Source organism: Bubalus bubalis, chromosome 2 (genome assembly GCF_019923935.1).
Source record: "Bubalus bubalis isolate 160015118507 breed Murrah chromosome 2, NDDB_SH_1, whole genome shotgun sequence".
Classification (NCBI taxonomy): domain Eukaryota; kingdom Metazoa; phylum Chordata; class Mammalia; order Artiodactyla; family Bovidae; genus Bubalus; species Bubalus bubalis.
In genome coordinates this window covers 78690591-78703522 of record NC_059158.1, presented here as the reverse complement: position 1 = coordinate 78703522, position 12932 = coordinate 78690591, and positions in this window count along the sequence as shown.

The following is a 12932-nucleotide window of genomic DNA, read 5'->3' as shown; positions in this document are numbered from 1 at the left end:
AGAGAGGAGATAGAGTAAGCAGTTTGAGCTAAATAGATGATCCAGACTAGCCAGATACCAGGAAGAACAGTTGTGTCCTACTCTTTTACAACCCTATGGACGGTAGCCTGCTAGGCTTCTCTGTCCATGAGATTCTCCAGGCAAGAATACTGGAGTGGGTTGCCATTTCCTTCTCCAAGAGATATTCTGGACCTAGGGATTGAACCAGAGTCTCTTGTTTCCTTCATTGGCAGGCGGGTTTTTTAGCTCTAGTGCCAGCTGAGATACTTTATGTTGTTCTATTTTTAAAAACTGAATTTAAAATTTTATTTTGAGGTAATTGTAGATTCATATATAATCATGAAAAACAGCACATGGAGATACTGTGTATCTTTTACTGTTTCCCCTTACAGTAACAGTTTGCAAAACTGCAAAAGTAGGTAGTCAGGAAACACCTGAGTAACAGGCAAATTTGGCCTTGGAATACGGAATGAAGCAGGGCAAAGGCTAATAGAGTTTTGCCAAGAGAACGCACTGGTCATAGCAAACACCCTCTTCCAACAACACAAGAGAAGACTCTACACATGGACATCACCAGATGGTCAACACCAAAATCAGATTGATTATATTCTTTGCAACCAAAGATGGAGAAGCTCTGTATAGTCAACAAAAACAAGACCGGGAGCTGACTGTGGCTCAGCTCATGAACTCCTTATTGCCAAATTCAGACTTAAATTGAAGAAAGTAGGGAAAACCACTAGACCATTCAGGTATGACCTAAATCAAATCCCTTATGATTATACAGTGGAAGTGAGAAATAGATTTAAGGGACTAGATCTGATAGATAGAGTGCCTGATGAACTATGGACAGAGATTTGTGACATTGTACAGGAGACAGGGATCAAGACCATCCCCATGGAAGAGAAATGCAAAAAAGCAAAATGGCTGTCTGGGGAGGCCTTACAAATAGCTGTGAAAAGAAGAGAAGTGAAAAGTAAAGGAGAAAAGGAAAGATACAAGCATCTGAATGCAGAGTTCCAAAGAATAGCAAGAAGAGATAAGAAAGCCTTCTTCAGTGATCAATGCAAAGAAATAGAGGAAAACAACAGAATGGGAAAGACTAGAGATCTCTTCAAGAAAATTAGAGATACCAAGGGGACATTTCATGCAAAGATGAGCTCTATAAAGGATAGAAATGGTATGGACCTAACAGAAGCAGAAGATATTAAGAAGAGGTGGCAAGAATACACAGAAGAACTGTACAAAAAAGATCTTAATGACCAAGATAATCACGATGGTATGATCACTGACCTAGAGCCAGACATCCTGGAATGTGAAGTCAAGTGGGCCTTAGAAAGCATCACAATGAACAAAGCTAGTGGAGGTGATGGAATTCCAGTTGAGATATTTCAAATCCTGAAAGATGATGCTGTGAAAGTGCTGCACTCAATATGCCAGCAAATTTGGAAAACTTAGCAGTGGCCACAGGACTGGAAAAGGTGGGTTTTCATTCCAATCCCAAAGAAAGGCAATGCCAAAGAATGCTCAAACTACCGCACAATTGCACTCATCTCAGACGCTAGTAAAGGAATGCTCAAAATTCTCCAAGCCAGGCTTCAGCAATATGTGAACCATGAACTTCCAGATGTTCAAGCTGGTTTTAGAAAAGGCAGAGGAACCAGAGATCAAATTGCCAACATCCGCTGGATCATGGAAAAAGCAAGAGAGTTCCAGAAAAACATCTATTTCTGCTTTATTGACTATGCCAAAGCCTTTGACTGTGTGGATCACAATAAACTGTGGGAAACTCTGAAAGAGATAGGAATACCAGACCACCTCACCTGCCTCTTGAGAAATCTATATGCAGGTCAGGAAGCAACAGTTAGAACTGGATGTGGAACAATAGACTGGTTCCAAATAAGAAAAGGAGTGCTTCAAGGCTGTATATTGTCACCCTGCTTATTTAACTTATATGCAGAGTACATCATGAGAAATGCTGGACTGGAAGAAGCACAAGCTGGAATCCAGATTTCCGGGAGAAATATCAATAACCTCAGATATGCAGATGACACCACTCTTATGGCAGAAAGTGAAGAGGAACTAAAAAGCCTCTTGATGAAAGTGAAAGAGGAGAGTGAAAAAGTTGGCTTAAAGCTCAACATTCAGAAAACTAAGATCATGGCATCTGGTCCCATCACTTCATGGGAAATAGATGGGAAAACAGTGGAAACAGTGTCAGACTTTATTTTTCTGGGCTCCAAAATCACTGCAGATGGTGATTGCAGCCATGAAGTTAAAAGATGCTTACTCCTTGGAAGGAAAGTTATGACCAACCTAGATAGCATATTCAAAAACAGAGACATTACTTTGCCAACAAAGGTCCATCTAGTCAAGGCTATGGTTTTTCCAGTGGTCATGTATGGATGTGAGAGTTGGACTGTGAAGAAAGCTGAGCGCCAAAGAATTGATGCTTTTGAACTGTGGTATTGGAGAAGACTCTTGAGAGTCCCTTGGACTGCAAGGAGATCCAACTAGTCCATTCGAAAGGAGATCAGTCCTGGGTGTTCACTGGAAGGAATGATGCTAAAGCTGAAACTCCAGTACTTTGGCCACCTCATGTGAAGAGTTGACTCACTGGAAAAGACTCTGATGCTGGGAGGGATTGAGGGCAGGAGGAGAAGGGGACGGCAGAGGATGAGATGGCTGGATGGCATCACTGACTGGATGGACGTGAGTTTGAGTGAATTCCGGGAGTTGGTGATGGACAGGGAGGCCTGGTGTGCTGTGGTTCGTGGGGTCCCAAAGAGTCTGACATGACTGAGGGACTGAACTGAACTGAACTGAGTACAGTATCACAACCAGGATTGACAGATACAGTCAAGACAGCATTTCCATGATTTCCAAAGTCCTTCCTGTTACTCTTTTGTAGCCATACCCACTTCATTCCAGTCCCCACTAGTTTTTAACCCTTAGCAACTATTAATCTGTTTTCCATTTTTAGAATCTTGTCATTTCAAGAATTTTATGTAAATGAAGGTATAGATATACAAACTTTTGAGAATGGCTTTTTAAAATTTAGCATAATTTTCTGGAGATCTTTCTAAGTTGTTGTGTGTATCAGTAGTTTGTACCTTTTTGCTGCTATGGTATGGATGTACCAATTTGTTTAAATGTTCATTCATTGGAGAACATCTCAGTTGCTTCAAGTTTTCATTTATTACAAATAAAATTGTAGAAACTTGTGTACAGAATCTCATGAACAGAGGAGCTTGGTGGGCTACAGTCCATAGCATTGCAAAGAGTTGGATGTGACTGAAGGGACTGAACACACACACATCGTGTTTCGTAAGAAGCTTAACCCCCTTCCCTAGGAATGTCTATTTGCTTCTGCACCATTTGTTTAAAAGGCTGTACTTTCTCCAGTATTATTTTTGCACCTTTATGAAAATTCAATTGAATGTATTTGTGTGGGTCAATTTCTGGATTTTCCTCATCTGTTCCATTGTTTTATGTGTCCATACATCCTCTAGTACCATGCAGTCCTGATTACTGAAGCTGTACAATGCACCTTGAAATTGGGTAGGCCAGTTCCTCCCACTTTATTCTTTTTATAAATTATTTTAGCTATTCTATTTCCTTTGCCATTTCATATAGATTTTAGAGTAATATTGTCTATATTACAGAAAATGTTGGCTATTAAGCATAATATTAGCTATGTATATTCTTCCTATAGATTGTTATATAATATTGAGTATAATTCCCTGTGCTCTACAGTAGGTCCTTGTTGGTTATCTATTTCATACATAGTAGTATATATATATGTTAATCCCAACATTCTAATTTATCTCTCCTCCTCCCCCCTTTCCTCTTTGGTAACCGTAACTTTGTTTTCTGTGTCTGGGGGTGTCTTTCTGTTTTGGAAATAAGTTCATTTGTTGTTATATATAGTTTGCCACAATTTTTTTTTAAAGCTGCTAGTTCAGCTTATGACATTGCATATATGCTCTTTCCTTGAGACTACAAATATTTCAGTATACAATAAAAGTACTTTATGTGAAATCACTAAGTCATTGAGAATTTTAAGGTGTATCCTCATGGATCAAAATGTAATAAAATTAATGTTTTTTTGCTGCTTCATTGAGGCCATTTTAGAGGGAATTGAGGTGATGGTTTTTCCAGTAGTCATGTATGGATGTGAGAGTTGGACTGTGAAGAAAGCTGAGCACCGAAGAATTGATGCTTTTGAACTGTGGTGTTGAAGAAGACTCTTGAGAGTCCCTTGGACTGCAAGGAGATCCAACCAGTCCATCCTAAAGGAGATCAGTCCTGGGTGTTCATTGGAAGGACTGAAGTTGAAGCTGAAACTCCAATACTTTGGCCACCTAATTGGGATTAACATATATATATATACTACTATGTATGAAATAGATAACCAACAAGGACCTACTGTAGAGCACAGGGAATTATACTCAATATTATATAACAATCTATAGGTGATGCGAAGAGCTTCATTTGAAAAGACCCTGATGCTGGGAAAGATTGAAGGTGGGAGGAGAAGGGGATAACCGAGGATGAGATGGTTGGATGGCATCACCGACTCGATGGACTTGAGTCTGAGTGAACTCCGGGAGTTGGTGATGGACAGGGAGGCCTGGTGTGCTGCGATTCATGGGGTCGCAAAGAGTCGGACACGACTGAGCAACTGAACTGAACTGATTCCAATATTTCTAATATTAGAAAGTATATTTCCTAATATTTCAATTTAAGTGAATTCATAATCACATTTAACCTTCAAATCTGGAATGTTTCGTTTTCAGTGCTGAGGATCCATTTCAGTTCAGTTCAGTCGCTCAGTCATGTCCAACGCTTTGCGACCCCATGAATCACAGCATGCCAGGCCTCCCTGTCCATCACCAACTCCTGGAGTTTACCCAAACTCACCTCCATCGAGTCAGTGATGCCATCCAGCCATCTCATCCTCTGTCGTCCCCTTCTCCTACCACCCTCAATCTTTCCCAGCATAGGGTCTTTTCCATGAGTCAACTCTTCGCATGAGGTGGCCAAAGTATTGGAGTTTCAGCTTCAGCATCACTCCTTCCAATGAACACCCAGGACTGATCTCCTTTAGGATGGACTAGTTGGATCTCCTTGCAGTCCAAGGGACTCTCAAGAGTCTTCTCCAATACCACAGTTCAAAAACATCAATTCTTCGGCGCTCAGCTTTCTTCACAGTCCAACTCTCATATCCATATGTGACTACTGGAAAAACCATAGTCTTGACTAGATGGACCTTTGTTGGCAAAGTAATGTCTCTGTTTTTGAATATGCTATCTAGGTTGGTCATAACTTTCCTTCCAAGGAGTAAGCGTCTTTTAATTTCATGACTGCGATCACCATCTGCAGTGATTTTGGAGTCCCAAAGATAAAGTCTGACACTGTTTCCACTGTTTTCCCATCTATTTCCCATGAAGTGATGGGACCGGATGCTATGATCTTAGTTTTCTGAATGTTGAGGTTTAAGCCAACTTTGTCACTCTCCTCTTTCACTTTCACAAGAGGTTCTTTAGTTCCTCTTCACTTTCTGCTATAAGGGTGGTGTCATCTGCATATCTGAGGTTATTGATATTTCTCCCGGCAATCTTGATTCCAGCTTGTGCTTCTTCCAGTCCAGCGTTTCTCATGATGCACTCTGCATATAAGTTAAATAGGCAGGGTGACAATATACAGCCTTGACGTAATCCTTTTCGTATTTGGAACCAGTCTGTTGTTCCATGTCCAGTTCTATTGCTTCCTGACCTGCGTATAGGTTTCTCAAGAGGCAGGTCAGGTGGTCTGGTATTCCCATCTCTTTCAGAGTTTCCCACAGTTTATTGTGATCCACACAGTCAAAGGCTTTGGCATAGTCAATAAAGCAGAAATAGATGTTTTTCTGGAACTCTCTTGCTTTTTCCATGATCCAGAGGATGTTGGCAATTTCATCTCTGGTTCCTCTGCCTTTTCTAAAACCAGCTTGAACATCTGGAAGTTCATGGTTCACGTATTGCTGAAGCCTGGCTTGGAGAATTTTAAGTATTGCTTTGCTAGCGTTTGAGATGAGTGCAATTGTGCGGTAGTTTGAGCATTCTTTGGCATTGCCTTTCTTTGGGATCGGAATGAAAACTGACCTTTTCCAGTCCTGTGGCCACTGCTGAGTTTTCCAAATTTTAAGATCCATTTACTTATTCATAAATTATTAAGCACAAAATATATGTCTCCCTTACAAGTAATACTAATTTTAAAAATTTGTTGACATGTAACATATATAGTTAAAAGACACTTACTCCTTGGAAGGAAAGTTATGACCAACCTAGACAGCATATTAAAAAGCAGAGACATTACTTTGCCAGGAAAAATCTGTCTAGTCAAGGCTTTGGTTTTTCCAGTAGTCATGTATGGATGTGAGAGTTGGACTGTGAAGAAAGCTGAGTGCCGAAGAATTGATGCTTTTGAACTGTGGTGTTGGAGAAGACTTGAGAGTCCCTTGGACTGCAAGGAGATCCAACAGTCTATCCTAAAGGAGATCAGTCCTGGGTGTTCATTGGAAGGACTGATGCTGAGGCTGAAACTCCAGTAGTTTGGCCACATCATGCAAAGAGTTGATTCACTGGAAAAGACCCTCATATTGGGAGGGATTGAGGGCAGGAGGAGAAGGGGACGACAGAGGATGAGATGGCTGGATGGCATCACCAACTCGATGCACATGAGTTTGGGTGAACTCCTGGAGTTGGTGATAGACAGGGAGGCCTGGCGTGCTGTGATTCATCGGGTCACAAAGAGCTGGACACGATTGAGGGACTGAACTGAACATATATAGGCACAAATTATAAATGAACAGCTCACTGAACAAGTGAATACAGTGAACAGATCTGTTTAACCACCATCAAGATTAGAAAGGAAGAGCGGCTGGGCCACTACACCTGGCGTCCTCGCTCCTCCCATCCGCACAAAGATGGAGGGTAGGGGCCTGGTCGGGCAAGGCGGTTATTAACCGTTGGTAGTGGGCCAGAGGCGCGATTAGACAAACATTGGCGAGTGGCCCTGCTCAAAAGCGAGCCCGAGGCCATGTGGAAGAACAGCAGCGCGCCGAAAGCGCTTCAGACTTTCCGACCGAGGCTTGGCCGCGAGACCCCCCCGCTACCCCAGTGCTGTCAGAGGAACCCTCTTACGAGGCTCCTCTCAGCGGATGTTTTCATACTCCTCGGGTGTACACATCTTTTCATAGGCCCTGTTATCTGTGCGAGCTTCCTTCCCAACTAAAATGTTAGGTTTTTTAAGGCGTTTTCAATCGGACTGGGAGCCAAGTTAAACACATGAACACTGTACTGTATAAAGAATATTCCACAGTTTGTGTGGAATACTAGACCACCTTACCTGCCTCCTGAGAAACCTGTAAGTAAGACAAGAAGCAACAGTTAGAACTGGACATGGAACAATGGACTGGTTCAAAATTGGGAAAGGAGTACATCAAGGTTATATATTATCATCCTGCTTATTTAACTTATATGCAGAGTACATCATACGAAATGCTGGGCTGGATGACTCACAAGCTGGAATCAAGATTTCTGGGAGAAATATCAACAACCTCAGCTATACAGATGATACCACTTTAATGGCAGAAAATGAGGAAGAACTAAGAGCCTCTTGATGAAAGTGAAAGAGGAGAGTGAAAAAGCTGGCTTAAAACTCAACATTCAAAAAACAAAGATCATGGCATCCAGTCCTATCACTTCATGGCAAATAGATGGGGGAAATGTGGAAACAGTGTCAGATTTCATTTTCTTGGGCTCCAAAATCAACGTGGACGGTGACGGCAGCCACAAAATTAAAAGACGCTTGCTCCTTGGCAGAAAAGCTATGAAAAACCTAGACAGTTATAAAAAGCAGAGACATCACTTTGCCGACAAAGATCCACATAGTCAAAGCTATGGTTTTTCCAGCAGTCATTTATGGGTGTCAGAGTTGGACCATGAAGAAAGCTGAGTACTGAAGAACTGATGCTTTTGAACTGTGATGCTGGAGAAGACTCCTGAGTGTCCCTTGGACAGTACGGAGATCAAACCAGTCAATCCTAAAGGAAATCAACTCTGAATATTCAGTGGAAGGACTGGTGCTAAAGCTGAAGTTCCAATACTTTGGCTCCCTGATGCAAAGAGCTGACTTATTTCCTAGCATCTTTCCTGATGCTGGCAAAGATTAAGGGCAAGACAAGAAGGGGCAACAGAGGTTGGATGGCATCACTGACTCAATGGACATGAGTTTGAGCAAACTTAGGGAGATAGTGAAGGACAGGGAAGCCTGGCATGCTGCAGTTTATGGGGTTGCAAAGAGACACAAGTCAGCAACTGAACAACAACAACGGTGACTATAGTTAACAATACTATATAGTATATTTGAAAGTTGCTAAAAGAGTAGACGCTTACTCCTTGGAAGGAAAGTTATGACCAACCTAGAGAGCATATTGAAAAACAGAGACATTACTTTGCCAACAAAGGTCCGTCTAGTCAAGGCTATGGTTTTTCCTGTGGTCATGTATGGATGTGAGAGTTGGACTGTAAAGAAGGCTGAGCGCTGAAGAATTGATGCTTTTGAAGTGTGGTGTTGGAGAAGACTCTTGAGAGTCCCTTGGACTGCAAGGAGATCCAACCAGTCCATTCTGAAGGAGATCAGCCCTGGGATTTCTTTGGAGGGAATGATGCTGAAGCTGAAACTCCAGTACTTTGGCCACCTCATGTGAAGAGTTGACTCATTGGAAAAGACTCTGATGCTGGGAAGGATTGAGGGCAGGAGGAGAAGGGGATGACAGAGGATGAGATGTCTGGATGGCATCACTGACTCGATGGATGTGAGTCTGAGTGAACTCTGGGAGTTGGTGATAGACAGGGAGGCCTGGCGTGCTGTGATTCATGGGGTCGTGAAGAGTCGGACACGACTGAGCGACTGAATTGAACTAAACTGAACTGAAAAGAGTAGATCTGAAAAGTTCTTATCACAAGAAAAAAATTGGAACTGTGATGATGGATGGTAATTCAAAATTATTGTGGTGATCATTTTGCAATATATATATTGCAAATATTATGTTGTACAGTTAAAATTAATAAAATGTTATGTGTCTAAAAAAAGAAAAAGATTAGAAAGGAAGAGATAGAATACTATCATAGAATACTAACATAGAATACTAACATAGAATACTATCAACACCTGGAAAGCATCCTGCTTAGGCTCCCCTACAATCAATCCCTTGCCCTCCTCTCCAAAAGTAATAATTCTCCTGACTTTTAAATCCATAGATTAATTTTACTATTTTTCTTTTACTTTATACAAGTATAATCATATCCACTATGTCATATTTCTTTTGCTCAACAGCATATATGCAAGTTTCATCCATGTCTGCTCATTTTCATTATTGCATGCAGGCTGAGTGCTAAGTCCCTTCAGTCGTGTTCGACTCTTCGTGACCCCATGACCTGTAGCCCACCAGTCTCCTCAGTCCATGGGATTTCCCAGGCAAGAATACTGGTGTGGGTTGCCATTTCCTTCTCCAGGGAATCTTCCTGATCCTGCATCCAATCGAAGTCTCCTGCATTGGCAGGCAGATTCTTTACTGCTGAGCCATCTGGGAAGCCATTATATGAATATAGTATATTTATTTTACTTTAAAGAGCATTTAGTTTGTTTCCATTTTTAGAATTAAGATATAGTTCACACAAAATGTGCAAATCTTGTGTATAGTTTGATGAAATGTGAATAATATACAATGTAAACAATACCCCAATTAAGATATAGTTCCATTCATCCCAGTAATTTCCCTTCTGATCCTACCAGTCAATTACTGCCAGCCCACAGGCAACCACTGTTTTGATTTTGATCATCATAGGTTACTTTTGCCCATTGTAAGACTTCATATAAATTGAATCATGCAAACATACTTTCTTTTGCTTTATTTCACTTAGCATTAAGTTTTTGAGCTTCATACCTGATGTACATCAATCATTTCATCATTGAGTAGTATTGTACTGCATGAAATATACTACAATTTGTTTATGCATTTATTTATTTATTTTAGCCACTCTCTGTAGCATACAGGATCTTAGTACCCTGACCAGGGATCATACTCACGTCCCTGTACTGGGAGTGAACCACCAGGGAAGTCCAGTATTTATACATTCATTGTTGATGTACATTTGAATTGTTTCCAGTTTTTGGCTACTATGAATAACATTACTCTGAGTATTCTTGCATAGGTTTCTTCTGGATATGTATGTTTTGGTTTCTCTTAAGTGTAATTTTTGGATCATAGAGTATATGTTTGTTTAACTTTATAAGAAACTGTGCAACTTTTTTCCCAAAGTCGCTGAACCATTTTGTACTCCTGCTGATGCTAGTTGATAGTTCTAGGTGCTCCACATCCTCACCCTTATTAGTCTTTTAAATTGTAGCCATCCTGTTGAATGTATAGTAGTACACTTAATATGGTTTTAATTAGCAGTTCTCTGATTATTAATTTCACAAGTTTATTTGCCATTTGGGTATCTTCCTTTATGAAATGTGTATTGAAGTCTCTTGTTCAATTTTCTATTGGGATGATTCATTTCCTTTTTGATTGGTAGGAATTCAGTATATAGTCTAGAGGCACATCCTTTTTGGGTCAGACATGTTGCAAATATTGTCTCCTACTCTTTAGCTTGCCTTATTACTCTTAGTAGTCTCATTTTATTAACAGCTTTCTTGAGATGTAGTTCACATGCCATACAATTCACCAATTTCAAGTGTACAGTTCTGTGGTTTTTGTTATATTATGCTATTACTTTTTAAAAATTATGCTAAGATACATATAACAATTTGCCATTTTAACCATTTTTTAGGGTAAAAATCAGTGGTAATCATTATGTTCATGATGTTCTTTAACCATCCATTTCCAATTTTTTTTAATCATCCCAAACAGAAAATTCTAACTCTTAACAGTATCTTTAAAGAACAGAAAGTTAAAATTTTGTAACTCATTTTTTTTCAGTCTTCTCTTTTGCTGTTAATACTTTTTGTGTCCATTACAAATGTTTTCTCATGTCAAGATCAGAAGTAATAATTATAGCAACAGTAATAATGTATTTGTAGATTAGATAACAGTTCATAATATGCTTCCATCAGTCTATAAAGTCTGTGGCAGGAGCACTGTGTTCTGTGTGAATGGTGCCCCCTGGAGTTGTGTCATGCCAGGCCATGCCATGGCCCATGTCTGTTGTATTCACGGTACTGTCCTCAACTCTTGCAGAGAGCAACTGGTAGTGTCTCAACAGATATGTGTTGAATATTTTCTTGCATGAATAATGCAATGAATTTATTGCATGGCTGAAAATCTTACAGTCTTTAGTAGAGGTGCATGGAAGGAAACTTTTCTTTGTTTAAAAAAAGAGGAGGAGGGAATTAGGACAACTTGTAAAGGTAGTAAGTGAAGTGCAGTTGCCCAGTCGTGTCTGACCCTTTGCGACCCCATGGACTGTAGCCTACCAGGCTTCTCTGTCCATGGGATTTTCCAGGCAAGAATGCTGGAGTGAGTTGCTATTTCCTTCTCCAGGAGATCTTCCCAACCCAGGGATTGAACCCAGGTCTGTAATGGTAGTAAATGATAATAAAAAAGATCTCAGAGAGTTGATAAGCATTTATAACCTTGGAAAGACCTGTCTGTAGAGGAGCTAATATAGGTCAAACCCTTTATGTACTGTCATGCTTTTTTCCCCAAAATATTTCTAAAGGATGAGTTGAGAAACTTGTTAAAACTGGCCTTGTTTCAATATTAAGCAAATGAGAGAATCACAGTTACCTACAGTTGCAAAGTCTTCAAGGACTCAGTTTTGAAGGAAGGAAGGGAGGGAGGGAGAGAAGAGGGGAAGGGGGATAGAGTGGGTGAAAGAGGAGAAGGGAGAGACAGGCACATGTAGGAACAATGAATGGATGCTCTCCCAGGGTTCTTTTTTATGTCTTGAAAGCTATGAAATGAAGAGTATCATTGCTATTTATAAAATGGGGATAATGATAATTACTTCTCAGGGTTGTCATGAATCTTAAACGTGATCAGCTGGCAGAATTCCTCGTACATGGTTGGCACAGTGTTTCCTATGGTGTGAATTGCAACAATTGTCATTAAAGCTGGTGAACTTGCTGTGCATATAGAGAAAGTTTGGTGTGTATTAAGATGCTAGGCAGAAATTTAGAAGTTAATACAGTTGTAGGTATCTTGTATGTTTTAATTTCCCAGCAGATAGCTCCTCCTCTTACTTCTGGTGATAAGGGTGGCTTCGGCCTTGAGTGGGCCATGAGTTCTTTCCCAGGGTTTTAAGTGGATCTGGCAAAGAAGAGACCCTTTTTCTCTGTTGTGAGGTTGTGGAGATGTGACCTAGAGCTGGGGACAATGGAGCTAATGCTCACTGAAAGCAAATGTGGAGATGCATCCAAATTCACTTTTCCCTTCCCTCCATTGTTATATGATCTAATATGATGCTTTTTTTGGCTTAAGCTAATTCAAGTTTTTGTCTCTTGAAACCAAGAGAGTCTGGATAAATATGCAAATAACTTTGGAGGGCATTCCCTGGCAGGCCTGTGGTTAGGAGTCTGTGCTTCTACTGCAGGCAGTATGGGTTCCACCCTGATCAGGGAACTAAGATCTCACATGTAGTGAGGCCAACAAACAAACAACACCAACAAGAACAAAAACCAAGCCAGGCTTCAGCAATATGTGAACTGTGAACTTCCTGATGTTCAAGCTGGTTTTAGAAAAGGCAGAGGAAAATCCTGAAAGAGATAGGAATACCAGACCACCTGACCTGCCTCTTGAGAAACCTATATGCAGGTCAGGAAGCAACAGTTAGAACTGGACATGGAACAACAGACTGGTTCCAAATAGGAAAAGGATTACGTCA